The 13149-nt window shown below is 41.0% G+C and overlaps 1 protein-coding gene across 3 annotated transcripts in view; it reads right to left on the bottom strand.

Moving 5' to 3' along the window:
* LOC125463177 (zinc finger protein 385D-like) overlaps nt 1-13149 on the bottom strand; it is an 850093-nt gene that overhangs the window by 809378 nt on the left and 27566 nt on the right. For 2 of the 3 annotated variants that reach the window (XM_059654442.1, XM_048554065.2), the window contains exon 1: nt 1088-1240. The exons of the other annotated variant lie outside the window; for it this stretch is intronic. The gene's annotated coding sequence lies outside the window, so the exon portion shown is untranslated. Of the gene's footprint in view, nt 1-1087; nt 1241-13149 lie in introns of those variants that run through there. 3 annotated transcript variants of the gene reach the window in all.

The raw sequence follows: 13149 nt of genomic DNA, 5'->3' as shown, positions 1-13149 counted from the left end.
ATCAAAGTTGAACAAGTAGTGAATAATCCTGTATCTCTGTTGCAAACATGCGCAATAATTTAAATCTTCTTAGCTCCAACTGCAGTGATAAACTTAGCAAAATCATTTAAACTACACTTCATAAACTTTTGGCAGCTCTTAGTAGCTTTATTTCTCATGTCATTAATTCAGTAGGTACTGCTGTCATTTTATTAGCTCATTTACACTCAATGACACTGTGGTCTCCTGCACATTAATATCAAATCAATGATCATTCCCAGTTATTATTGGCAGTACAATGCGATCCATACATGAACCGAAGTCAGATATATAACGCTGACAACCATCACTATTCAATTACAGAAATATTGTGCAAGTTCCATTTAAAATGACTGATTTATGCAGGAAATGTATACGATTGTCATGTTAAAATGCCACATCTACGCTTCGCAGTCATGGAGGCATGAGTACAAAACACTTGCTTCCCATTTAAAATCTAAGCTGGTGACAATACACTTGACAAATTGTATTGAGCACAACTCCAATTCTAAATGTTACATCCATTTAGGATGCTGACAAACCCAATCACAATCAGTAGAAATCATTCTTCTATGTCAAGAGAAGTTATTATGCCTGTCATGCAGCAATTACACCAACTTCTTATTTCTATATGGCATGCAACTTTGCTGATTTAATTTTTAGTTGAAAGCAGTGGATGAAATAAAGCACAAACTGCTTTAAAATCTATCCTTTATACATTATGTTCAACTACGAGATAAGGCAATCCTCTGAACCATAATTCAATCACAGCAAAATTATGAGGAAATAAACATGCTGCGAACACAATGAAAATCCACAGCATGAGCACAAATCAATAGACACTAAACCAAAACATAAATAGTATCATGCGGAATGACTGACCTCCCCAGGAGCTCTTCTGGATGAAAGGCTACATTATCATTAGCTTACTGTATCTCAAGTCGGAATACATCATTTTCTACCCTCTAACACCCAACGAACAAATAACTAACAACAGCATGTTCACTTCAACATTGCACAAGAAATAAATCTAAATGAGTTATGCAATGCCATAGCTCTTCTGGTTTACCTTGGAGAGTGACACTGTTATCCATTCTGCCAGTTTTATTTTATGATCTACTCCACAACGGACAATACACTGCCATCCTTTGCTGTTACAAATCACTTGATTATTGATCACCACTTATTCCAGTTCATTGATTGTGCCCCTCTCCATAACAATGTTACTGCTGTTTCAGCAACTGCAATGACATTCCTAGAGCCGTAAGTTTTCACATATATCCAATCATCACACTCCTGTGATCTCAAGCCTGCTTTTACGACGAATAAACTTCGTAAGCTACACACGTGACCTAATGTGAGCCTAATAAGTAAAATCACCAGAACACAATGAGTACATCTTAGGAGCATTATTTATGATTGGACTATAAAGGATTATTTTTATACACTAGATTAACAGACTGTCCATTTTCAAGAGTTCCTACTTCAACAGGAATTTTGAATTACTGTTTCATTCTCTAGTATGTTGTTATTATTCTTAAACACTTGCTACCCTCTTTGACACTGACAGCTTGTAATAGTTGCATCATATCGTATGAGGTGCTCAACATTACAGCTAGAAAATATGTTTATTCCTCTATACCAGCACAGAAGTAAATTTGATGCCACAAATTAATGTTTTCCCATTGCAAAAAACAGTCAGCACAGCACGGTTATGTCATAATAACTTCTATTATACCAGTGCACTTTATATTGGAAAGCAGCTTTACTTTACAAAGCCATAATCTGATGAAAACAGCCACCAAGTCAATGCCATTCATAAGCTTGGCCAAAGTGTATTTCTTTTTAAATGTCTTAAAGGAGAAGAGGATGCCAGTAGGATAAAGGAGTTTAGCGAGAAAAACGGAGTCCTGGCAGGTGAAGAAATTGATACTAGTGGTGGGAAGGTGGGATAGAGGAGGTGGGGAAGAGGCTGAACAACAGTGGGGTCAGGTGAATGAAGCATGTCAAAGGATTGTAGGACAGAAAGATATATTACAGAGATGGGGTAAATAAAACTATCAAGGGAATAAGTACAAGGGGAACATTTTAAATTAGGATCGCCACAGGGCTAAAAGCCGAAGTTAGTTAGAAAGCACAAAAGTGGTGGATAAATGGGAAGTAGTAATGATAGGGCATGGGTAGCAGTGTATTGGACGAGTCAAAAGTTTGTGAAGGGTTGATGATGGGAAGGCAGTCATTAGAGCATTGGAATGGTACAAAAATAATATTAGACTTGAAGCATTAATTTTATTTCTGTCCCTGCAGATGCTGCCAGGCCTGCTGAGTTTCTCCAGTGCTTTTTTTTATTTCAGATCTCCACATCAGCAGTACTTCCTTTAAGTCAATGTTTCAGGTATTAGAAGGGTAATACACAAAACATTGACTTCTCCTTTCCTCCAGATGCTGCCTGGCCTGCTGCATTCTTTCAGCCTCCTGTTTGACTACCTTGGATTCCAGCATCTGCAGTTTTTTTGTCTATAACCATGCTTTGTTTCAACAGGATGAGTGGGTTCTGGTGATAACAAAGCATGGACAAAATTTTCAGTTGTAGCTGAGGTGAGGGAGGAGATGCTAACAGAGATAGACACAGATGAGCTTTGTGGGGAATTGCGTTTTGAACCACATCTTGGGTCAAATAGAATCCCAAAGCTGCAAATAGTCTGGATGAAGTTTAGACATCACCACCAGCATTGTAGGGTTAGCCTTCTTCCAGATGCAGTGGCCAAAAAAGCTAGTCAAAAGGCACTTTCTATTAATATTGGATGTTTTCTTCTATAATTGGAGCAAAACATAAAAAGGCCAAAAATGATAACATCAGAGATAGTAGGAACTGCAGATGCTGGAGAATCTGAGATAACAAGGCGTAGAGGTGGATGAACACAGCAGGCCAAGCAGCATCGGAGGAACACAAAAGCTGACGCTTCAGGTCTAGACCCTTCTTCAGAAAGAAAGAAATGCTGGGTTCATCCAGCTCTACACCTTGTTATCTCAAAAATGATAATATCATGCTATTTTCCACAATGAAAACAGTGTCAAAATTTGAGACTGGAACTTTCAACTAGGGAAGAAATCCGGATAAATTTGGTTAAATCAACTAAATTACTTTTGAAAAGTATTCAGTGCATTACAACTAGACTCACAAATCAATCTGATCCCTGCCTACGTCCTGTCCAGCCTTGGCACTTTTGGTACTAGCAATGCTGATCTGATCCAATTCCTGCTGACAGTTAATATTCTAAAATGAGTGACCACACAGCTAATAAGTCATCCACACTTAATATGAAGAAGATAATAATACTTGCACTTTTGCAGGACATTATCACATCAGAACATCTTAGCGTGTGTTTCATACAATGAAATTCTTTTGAAATGCAGTGACTAATTTGCAAGATATTCGACCAAATTTTCACACTGCTCTTTTGAAAGAAATGGGGCACTGGAGGTGTTAAAGATTTCTGAATTCACATACTAGCTCAAGGCTGCAACATTCCCGCTGGGCAGCATTTACATTTTAAAGCTTCAAAGTCAAACAAGATTGGCACTTCAGGAGAGGAGGGTTCTAAATTTAATATAATGCCTGATGACAACATTTGTCCTGCAATGACATTTTAAAGAAGAATTGAGGAAGCGCTCCTCTGATATCAAACCAGGAAGTTCAATATTTCATACTTTTTGAGTAATAAAGGAAAATAACTTTGACAACTACTTCACAGATGCTTGAACAAAAGACAATGCTTTTAGATTGACTGCAGCAAGTGGCGTGAGAGCCAAAAAGGAAAAACATGCTTGATCTCATCCTCACCAATTTCCCTGAAGCAGATGTGTCTGTCCATGACAGTACTGGTAACAGTGACCACTACACAATCCCTTGATGGAGAATATGCTTCATCTCCACATTGAGCATGAACCTCCATTGTGTTGTATGACACAATTACCAAGCCAAGTGACTTCAGACAGATCTGGATGCAGTGTGGGCCATCAGCAGCATCAGCAGCAGCAGCAGAATTGTACTCAAAAGAATCTGCAACCCTCTGGCTTGCATATTCTCCATTCTACTATTACTATCAATTCAGGAATCAAACCCCTGGTTCAATGAAGAGTACAGGAGGCCATGCACCAAGAATACCTAAAAAATGAGAGTCAATTTGGTGGAACTTCCAGATAGAACTTTCTTGCCAAACAGTATAAGCAATAAGCGATAGACAGAACTAAGCAATTCCACAAACAATGGATGAGGTCTAGGATCTGCAGTGCTCTCACATCTATTCATGAATTGTGGTGGACGATTACACAACTCACTGGCTGAGCAGGCTTCACAAATGTCACACTCTTCATTGATGGTGTGGGGGTGGGGAGGGGATGGGGGTGTGGGAGAGCAACACATTAGTGCAAAAGATGAAGCTGAAGCATTTGCAACAACCATTAGGCAAAACAGCTGAGCAGACAATTCTCCTTGGTGACCTCTGATGTCCCCAGCATCATGGATGGCAATCTACAACTAATCGGATTCACTCCACATGACATCAAGAAAAGGCTAAAGACACTGGCTATGGCCCATGACAACATTCTGACAAAAATACTAAGATATGTGCTCCAGTACGGCCCCATCAAGTTGTTCCAGCACAGGTACAACACAGGCGTCTGACAGTTTTTGTCCACCTGAGCCACTCAGCTCCTGACAAATAATTTTAGCCTTGTTTCAAACATGCCAAAAGTGCTAAATTCCAAAAGTGAAATGTGAATGACTGCCCTCGACATCAAGGTCGTATTTGGCAGAGTGTAGCATCAAGGAGCCCTAGCAAACCTTGAATCAAAAGGATTCAGGACAAGAAGCTCTCTGTTGTTTTGAGTCATACCTGGTACAAAGGATGGTGGTTGTGGTCATCTTTGTACCAGTACATACCCACAGGAATACAGGAATTCTTCAAGGTCAAAAACAGGAAAAACACAACTGGTCTGGTAGCACCTGTGCAGAGAAATCAGAATTAATGTTTCAGATCCACGGACCCTACTTCAGAACTGATTGGATTATATGCTCGAGAAGGGTGGGGGAGGGGGGAGGATTAAATGATCGTGGAGATGGAGCGGAGAGAGAGAGCAGTTAGGCAGACAAAGGAAGAGGTAAAGGTCACAAAAACAAAGTTGCTGGAAAAGCTCAGCAGGTGGCAGCATCCCTGAAGGACAAAACAGAGTTAACGTTTCGGGTCTGGTGAACCTTCCTCAGAACTGGTAAAGGTCAGCCTAGGAAAATGAATTGCTGCTAATGGGGAACATTAGTAACTGGCAATGGGTTGTTTATGGTAGCAGCCTGTGAGGACACGGCCTGGTATGTGGATGTTGGGGTAAGGGCACGGGGAGAAGGTGCTCAGGTCCCTAAAATTACTGGACTCTGTATAGAATCCAGAAGGCTTCAGGGTTTCCAAGTGGAAAATGGGGTGTAATTTATCCATCTTACACTGAGCTTTGCTGGAGCACTGCAGCAAGCTGGAAACAGAGACCTTGACCAGGGAAGATGGTGGTGTGTTGAAATGACAAGCAACCAAAAGCTCAGGGTTATTTTTACAGACAAAACATAGATGTTCTACAAAGCGGTTGCCTAGTCTAATCCGTACTTCATCTCCGCGAAGTTGAGGGACCACACTGTAGGCAGCAAATACAAGAGACTAGACTGAGTGAAGTGCAGGTAAATTGATGCTTCTCCTGGAAGGTGTGTTTGGGCCCTTGGATAGTGAGGAAGGAGGAAGTAAACGGGCAGGTGTTACATCTTCTACGATTACAGGGGAGAGTGCTGTGGGACTGTGAGGAGACATTGGGCCCTACAAAGGGTTGACAAGGGGCAGAAGATGAACACCTGGTGGTGGCATTCCGCTGGAGGTAACAGAAATGGCGTCGAATGATGCTTTGGATGTGGATACTGGTGTGATGGTAGATGAGGACAAGGGGGATCCTACCATTGCTGCGGGAGGGAAGAGAATAGGAGGGAACCGAATTTCATGAGATGGGTCAGGCATGGCAGATTTTTACTTGCTCCTTGGCCACCCAACTGGCTTCACTCTCTCTCTGTGCTCCATCTCCATCTATCGCTTACTCCTTCCCCCTCAGTCCCAACACTTTAGCGTACATACCAACATTTTCCTCACTGCAATCAGTTGTGAAGAAAGATCTCTGGGTCTGAAACATTAACTCTACTTTCTCTCCATAGATGTTGCATTTATCCAGCAATTTCTGTTTCGTTTCTGAATTCCAGCATTTGCAGTTGTTTGGTTTTCTTTTGGAATTCTTCAAGGTCATGGCTTATACCTAACCATCTTCAGCTGCTTCACCCATGTCTTCTCCCCCATCATTAGATCAGAAGTGGGAATGTTCACCGATGATTGCTCAATATTCAGAACAATTTGCGGCTCCTCAAATACTGTATCAGTCCATGACCAAATTCAACAAATCCTGGACTATATCCAGGTTTGGACTCATGCATGATGAGTAACATTCATGCCACAGAAATTCTAGGAAATGACCGTCTCTAAAAGGAGGGTATCTAACCATTGCCCTTGTAATTCAATGGCATTACTGACTCAAAGTCCCTCATTATCAACATCCTGGAGGTTACCATTGACCAGAAAGTCAACTGGAGTGGTCGGTATAAATACTACAGCCTCAAGAGCAGGTCAGAGGTTACGAATCCTGCACCAAATAATTCATCTCCTGATTTTTTAAAGTCTATCTACCTTCTCCAAGGCACATGTCAGGAGTGTGACGGAATACTCCCACATACCTGGATGAGTGGAACTCCAACAAGACTGAGGGAGTCTGGAATCATTCAGGGTAAAGCAATCCACGTATGTAGCACCAAATTCTCAAACGTTTATTGCATTCACTCCTAATTCCAATAAGCAATAGTGTGTAATAAGATGCACTGCAGAAACTCACCAAGGCTCCTTAAATAGCACATAAAGGTCAAGTGGAACAGAGACATTTGAAAACCTAACAGCTGCAGATACTCCAAGTCACCCACCATCTTAGCTTGGAATTGCTTTGCTGCTTAAGGGAGATATGCGTGAAAAGTTCTTTACACAGAAGGTGGTGGGCGCCTGGAATGCGTTGCCAGCGGAGGTGGTAGACGCAGACATGTTAGCGTCTTTTAAGATATATTTGGACAGGTACATGGATGGGCAGGGAGCAAATGGACACAGACCGTTAGAAAATAGATGACAGGTTAGACAGAGGATCTTGATCGGCGCAGGCTTGGAGGGCCGAAGGGCCTGTTCCTGTGCTGTAGATTTCTTTGTTTCTCTGCTTCTTCAAACGTCACTGGGTGAAAATCCTGGAAACATTTTTCTTAAGAACACTATGAGTGTCCAGACATGTAGGGGCTTCAGCAGTTCACGAAGGCAGCTCACCATCAAATTCTCCATGGCAATTACAAGTGGCCAATAATTCTAACCTGCCCAGGAAATCCCATATTCCATGAATTAATTGCAAAAAAAACTTTTGTTCTTATTAAGCCTTTCTAAGTGCTTTTCTAAAAGCTTTAATGCAGTATTTGTCGTCAATAATTTTGTTTTCTCAAAAGGAAAGAAAGAACATTATCCAGATGTAATGCACATTGCTTTAGGTTCCAAAAGAAGAACAACAAGCATTTAAAACATAAGATTAAGTACAGGAAAAAATGAACTACTACTTAGAAGCACAGCCTATAGCCATTCCATTCTGCTGCCATTTGCCCAAATTGGTAACTTATTGGAAGCATTGTTGGTTACTGCACACCTCTTTCATCAGCTCAAGATGGACGCCAAATATACCATAGCACTATTCAAAGAAATGTCAGCACTCTGACCAAAACCCTTTCATCCTTGAACACATTAATTGATTTCCATTTCAGCTCATTTATTGGGACTTAATTGTGCTAAAAATGCATTGTAGAAATGTACTCGCATAACAACAAGTTACTGCTCTTCAAAGCAATTTATTTGTGAAGTATTTAAATCTTTTCAGAGGGACACAGAAAGACTCTACATATGCACCTGTTTAAAACCTTACAAAAATTCTTGATTGATGTTGGGTGACAAAAACAAATGGGTTACCTGCCACAGGCATCCATCATGTGGCTGAAGCTGTACATTTTCAAAACAGGTACTATAAATTAAAAAAAAGTACCTTCAAAGTTTAAATGTACTTGAAAAAGTCTTCAAGGAATGTACAAATTTAAATTTTGGTGCTGCAAAAAGTACAGTACAGAGTTAGATCAAGGTTGTATCTTTATCATTAGATGATAACTTGTTTATCGAGAAATCATCATGATAGCATCTACCAAATTGTGATGACGATAATGTAATCATAATTCATGATATAATAATGGATAATTAAAATATAATTAAATAATGAAATGATTGCACAAAGGCGCTAATAATTACAATACATTGTATAAAGTAGGTCTCATTGATTTGCAAATTAGAAATAAATGATGTGCTGCATTCTATATTTTGTGTTAAGGTTCACAGATCATATCTTGTAAGATGGATTTAATTAATGTCCCAATATGTTACACGTTAGGTGATATCAAAGTTACTCCGAGTGATGGAATCTGGAAATCCATCTTGTTGAAAAAAAAATAAAACCTCGTCATGAATTTAATTTGAATACATACAAGAACATAAATATTAGGGGTAGGAGTAGGCCACTTGACCCCTTTGAACCTGCTCTGTCATGCAATCACATCATGGCTGATCACACGGTACAGGTGTGAATCACTACTCCTTCACCTGGTGAAAATGAGCTGGAAATGCAGCCAACTCCACTCCCACTTCACTCTGAGTCAATCAAAATGGTCAAGATTTATGTAAAAAAAAATTTTAAAATCCATAGGACAGCTGCCCTGTCAACAAATCACTGGTTTTTAGGATTAAAGAGGTCGTGTAAAATTTAAGACTCCTCTGTGTGCAGTCTGGAGATGCAGGGGTCTTCCATGGAGCTTCATAAGCATAGGTACTTATTTTCTGGAATCCACACAGCTCACTTCCCAATGGGCTGACTACTCCAATTTCTTGCACGAAAACTTTGTGATGATGAATTGGTGGTTTATTATCTGCTTAACATCTGTCTGTTCCCCGCAACATCTGCCACTCGATGTGGGAACTCAGCCAATGGTGTGTTAATGAGGCATAATTAATAAAACATTCTGGATCAGCAGGCTAGCTGCCACTCTCTCGTTCACTCTCTAATCTGGGGATTAAATTCTCCGCAAACACAAATAGAAATTGCTAGAAAATCTCAGCAGATCTGGCAGCAGCTGTGGCGTGAAATCAGAGTTAACATTTCAGGTCCTTTGATCCTTTTTCAGAATGTTCTAGTAATTTCTGCTTTCCAGCATCCACAGTTCTTTTGATTTTTTTTATTAAAATTCCCCTCTTACTTACTTCCAGTTTGGTACGTCAGTCATATTTTTATTGACTGTGGTGAAGTCCTGTCACATTTTACATAATGGTGACATTATTTTCTGTCATATCATATCATTCCCAAACAGTTGGATGGGTTTTCCATTGGCCAGACATTTGTTTTGCAAACCCACATGGGAGCTGCAGAATCCTTGCAGTACACAGGTACTTTGCAAAACCCCCATTATAGCTCCAACGCTATTGTCTGGGTAACTGAATTTTTCATAAGACAATTCCTCCACAACTGAAATCCTCCAAAAATCTACATAAAAATTGGATACTTCAGAGGGTTCCAACGTTCCAGTTACTCAGGAAATGTGAATTGATAAAATAAATACTCTAACTCCTAAGTAACAACTTGCCTCACTCACAACCCCCAGACTCATCACAGATCCAAGCCCTAACTCAACACCCACCATTAACTAGACCACTCTCCCCTACCATGGGACCTGACAACTCTGTGCAGTGAAACATTCTTCTCAGAGACAAATCTATGTGATCTATAACCAAAACCTATTGAAATTCAAGTGATAGGATTTGTGACATAAGAGTTTCCAGGTAGTTGCCAGAGATGGAAACAGAGAGGTCCAAGAAGGAGAGAGAGGTATCAGAGATGGTCCTGGTGAACTTAAGGTTGGGGTGGAAGGTGTTAGTAAAGTGGATGAACCACCTAAAAACTGATATCTATTTCAAGATTATCGACTCCCACAGCTACCTAGAATACACCTCCTCTCACCCACCTTCCTGCAAGAATAGCATCTCTTATTCCCAATTCCTTCACCTCCACTACACCTGCTCCCAAGCTGAGGCATTCCACTCCCGGATATCCCAGATGTCCTTGTTTCAAAATCTCCCCACCTCCAACCTCATCCCAAGACTAGCCCAATTCGTCCCCGCCTCCTTGACCTGTCCATCTTTTCTCCCACCTATCCGCTCCTCCCACGTTGCTGACCAATCCCCACCCTCAGTTCCTACCTAATAGCCTCGTCCGCGCCTCCATGACCTGTCTGTCTTCCATCCTACCTACCCGACCCTTTGTCCTAACTGCCCAACCCACCCCAAACTCCCTACCTACATTCACCTTTACTGGCTCCATCCCGGTCTCCTTGACCTGTCCATCTTCCCTCCACCTATCTGCTCCTCTATCCACTTTCCATCATCACCTACCCCTCTCTCTATTTATTTGAGTCCCCTTCCCCTCCCCCATTTTTGAAGAAGGGTCCAGACCCAAAAAGTCAGCTTTCCTGCTCCTCTGACGCTGCCTGCCCTGTTGTGTTCATCCAGCTCTACACTTTGTTATCTCAGACTCCAGCATCGGCAGTTCCTACTATCTCTGAGGAAATCTACTGAGACTACTTTATTGGCACAGGTGAAGAAAGCTTTCTGTATGTAAGTTTCTTCATAAGTGTTTTATGCTCATTATCACACATGCAGTTTTGAGACTCTGTATAGATGCATTGCCACACCATCCAGCTGCAGCACATGGCCACATATGAAGCCCAATAGATGAAGGTCTGCCCCAAATACCTGCTGTACAAATGGGGAAACAGTGTGTAAACATTGGATTCAAATTTCTCCAAATACCCACCCAGCCAGTCTACATTTGCCTAAACCTGCCTAACATTACTACTCAGAATCCTGCATAGTGACCATGCCTCATGTGATCATAAAAGGGCCACCATCCCCCCAATCCAAGTCACTCCTGAACATGGATGACCCTTCTTTCCACGTTACACCTTTCTCAGCCATGCTTTAAATTGTACCCCTCAACCTTGCAAATCCTGCTGGCCCCCTTCACAACTGCACTGCAAGCTTGCCAGAGCTTATAGCACCCAATCCCAAAGACTAAACTGCTATGGGCTCAGTGCAGAGCTACCACTGCACTTGCAGTACCTCCCCAACCTCACCTAAAATCATTCTCCTTTAGAATAACCTTCAATTGATAAGACCAAACACCTGCCTACTGCCGATATATCTTCCTGACTACATTTATCCTACTCTCCGAACTTGCCACTTCTGAGCCAAAGGACCATGGCCCATTCCCTGTTCTATACAGGCATCAGCCCCCTGATAATGGCCCCTTTCAACTGGACATGGAACTACAACCAATGCCCTTTCCTGGTATGGAGGGTGCCCTTGACTTATTATGCAATGACCTGACTGACAGGTGTTCCCATAGACTTCAATGCAGACTATTCGTTTAAAGGTTTGATCCATGGCTGCCTGTTGGCTGCTCAAGAACTCCATCTGCTGTGTAAGCTGCTGGCACATAGAACAGGGACAAGATTGATGCAACATAATGCCATACAATGCCTTGAGATGCAGCCTGGAAGAGTCTGAGTGTCCCTGCTATAGCCTTTCCATGCTAGTTGCTGTTGCAACCTGCAATACAAGCTTGTGCTTCCAGTGAATGGCAGAAACACCAGAATTAGTCTGATGGGTTAGCTTAACACAGATGTCAATGTCTGTACAGGAGGGAGTACGTTTGGCTCGTGACCACAGATTGTGCTCCAAGATGTTGCCTAATGTCAGCACGGGCATCATTCAGAACAAGGGGGGTACTGAATCTACAAGGTACGCATTCGAGTTTTCTTGTCGAGTTATCCCCTAGTCTAGTTTATTTGCTGAGTTTAGTAGGATGGGAGTTTGAATATTAATGAGATGAGCTGAACTGTTAACAAAGTGGTTAATAAGCATTAATCCACATCAACTGGCATTTCACCAGTGCAAGAATCTTGTCACACTGTTTGTGAAAAGCATAAAAGATGGAACAAAATTATTTCAATGTCGAGTTTGGAACCACAATACTTGTTAACCGTTTCCACCATGCATCTTGGCAAAGTCCAGGTCACTCAAGCTCCTATAAGATTCTGTGAAAAGTTTGGATTCTATATTTACTGGCTACATAGAATGAATACATAGCAACTTCAAGATGACGACAATTACAATTACTTTTGCTGTTATACATGAAGTAAATATCTTTGTGTTAGAATGTTGCAGGTTTAATTGCCATTTAACACTCAAATGTGCACACTTTGCATCTGATCTACGAAATAATACAACAGTCCTATTGTGGGGCAAGGGAATGAATGTTATGATTTGTGCTGTTGCATACCCTAGCGTGAAAAGAGACTGACTAAGGCATTTGTGTACACATGCATATATTAAATAAACCCAAAATCTGACATAGGCTGGGTAATGGGCAACAGAATGTCATTCCTGCTGAACTCTCTAGGATTCTAGGGCAGTTCCCTGTAGTGAATGAACCAACATTTAAATGAGAACACTGTAAAGCACTCAACATTGAGAAAGAATTAATATATTCAAGGAGCAAAGGGGACAAATAAGAATAAAGATGAAGCAGACAGAGAGTTAGAGTAATATGTAATCTTGTCAATAATAAAAATATAATTGAGTGGAAGATTATGGTTTCCCAGTAATTAGTCTGCTAAGGTTTAAGGAGAGCATCTACTGGGATTGCATGAGATAATTGCATGAGTGGAGACAGCAGAAATAATATGAGTGAAAACTGATAAAGGCAACACAGTAATAATTTTCAAGGGCTAATTCAAGGACAATGAACAATAAGCAGATTAGTTAAGGGATATGATGATCATTGAGGGATTAGATTACTATGGGACTGGAGTTTTGCAATTCA

The sequence above is a fragment of the Stegostoma tigrinum genome, chromosome 2 (assembly GCF_030684315.1).
Source record: "Stegostoma tigrinum isolate sSteTig4 chromosome 2, sSteTig4.hap1, whole genome shotgun sequence".
Classification (NCBI taxonomy): Eukaryota; Metazoa; Chordata; class Chondrichthyes; order Orectolobiformes; family Stegostomatidae; genus Stegostoma; species Stegostoma tigrinum.
The sequence above is the reverse complement of the archived record's forward strand: the minus strand, read 5'-3'. Positions and strand labels throughout refer to the sequence as shown.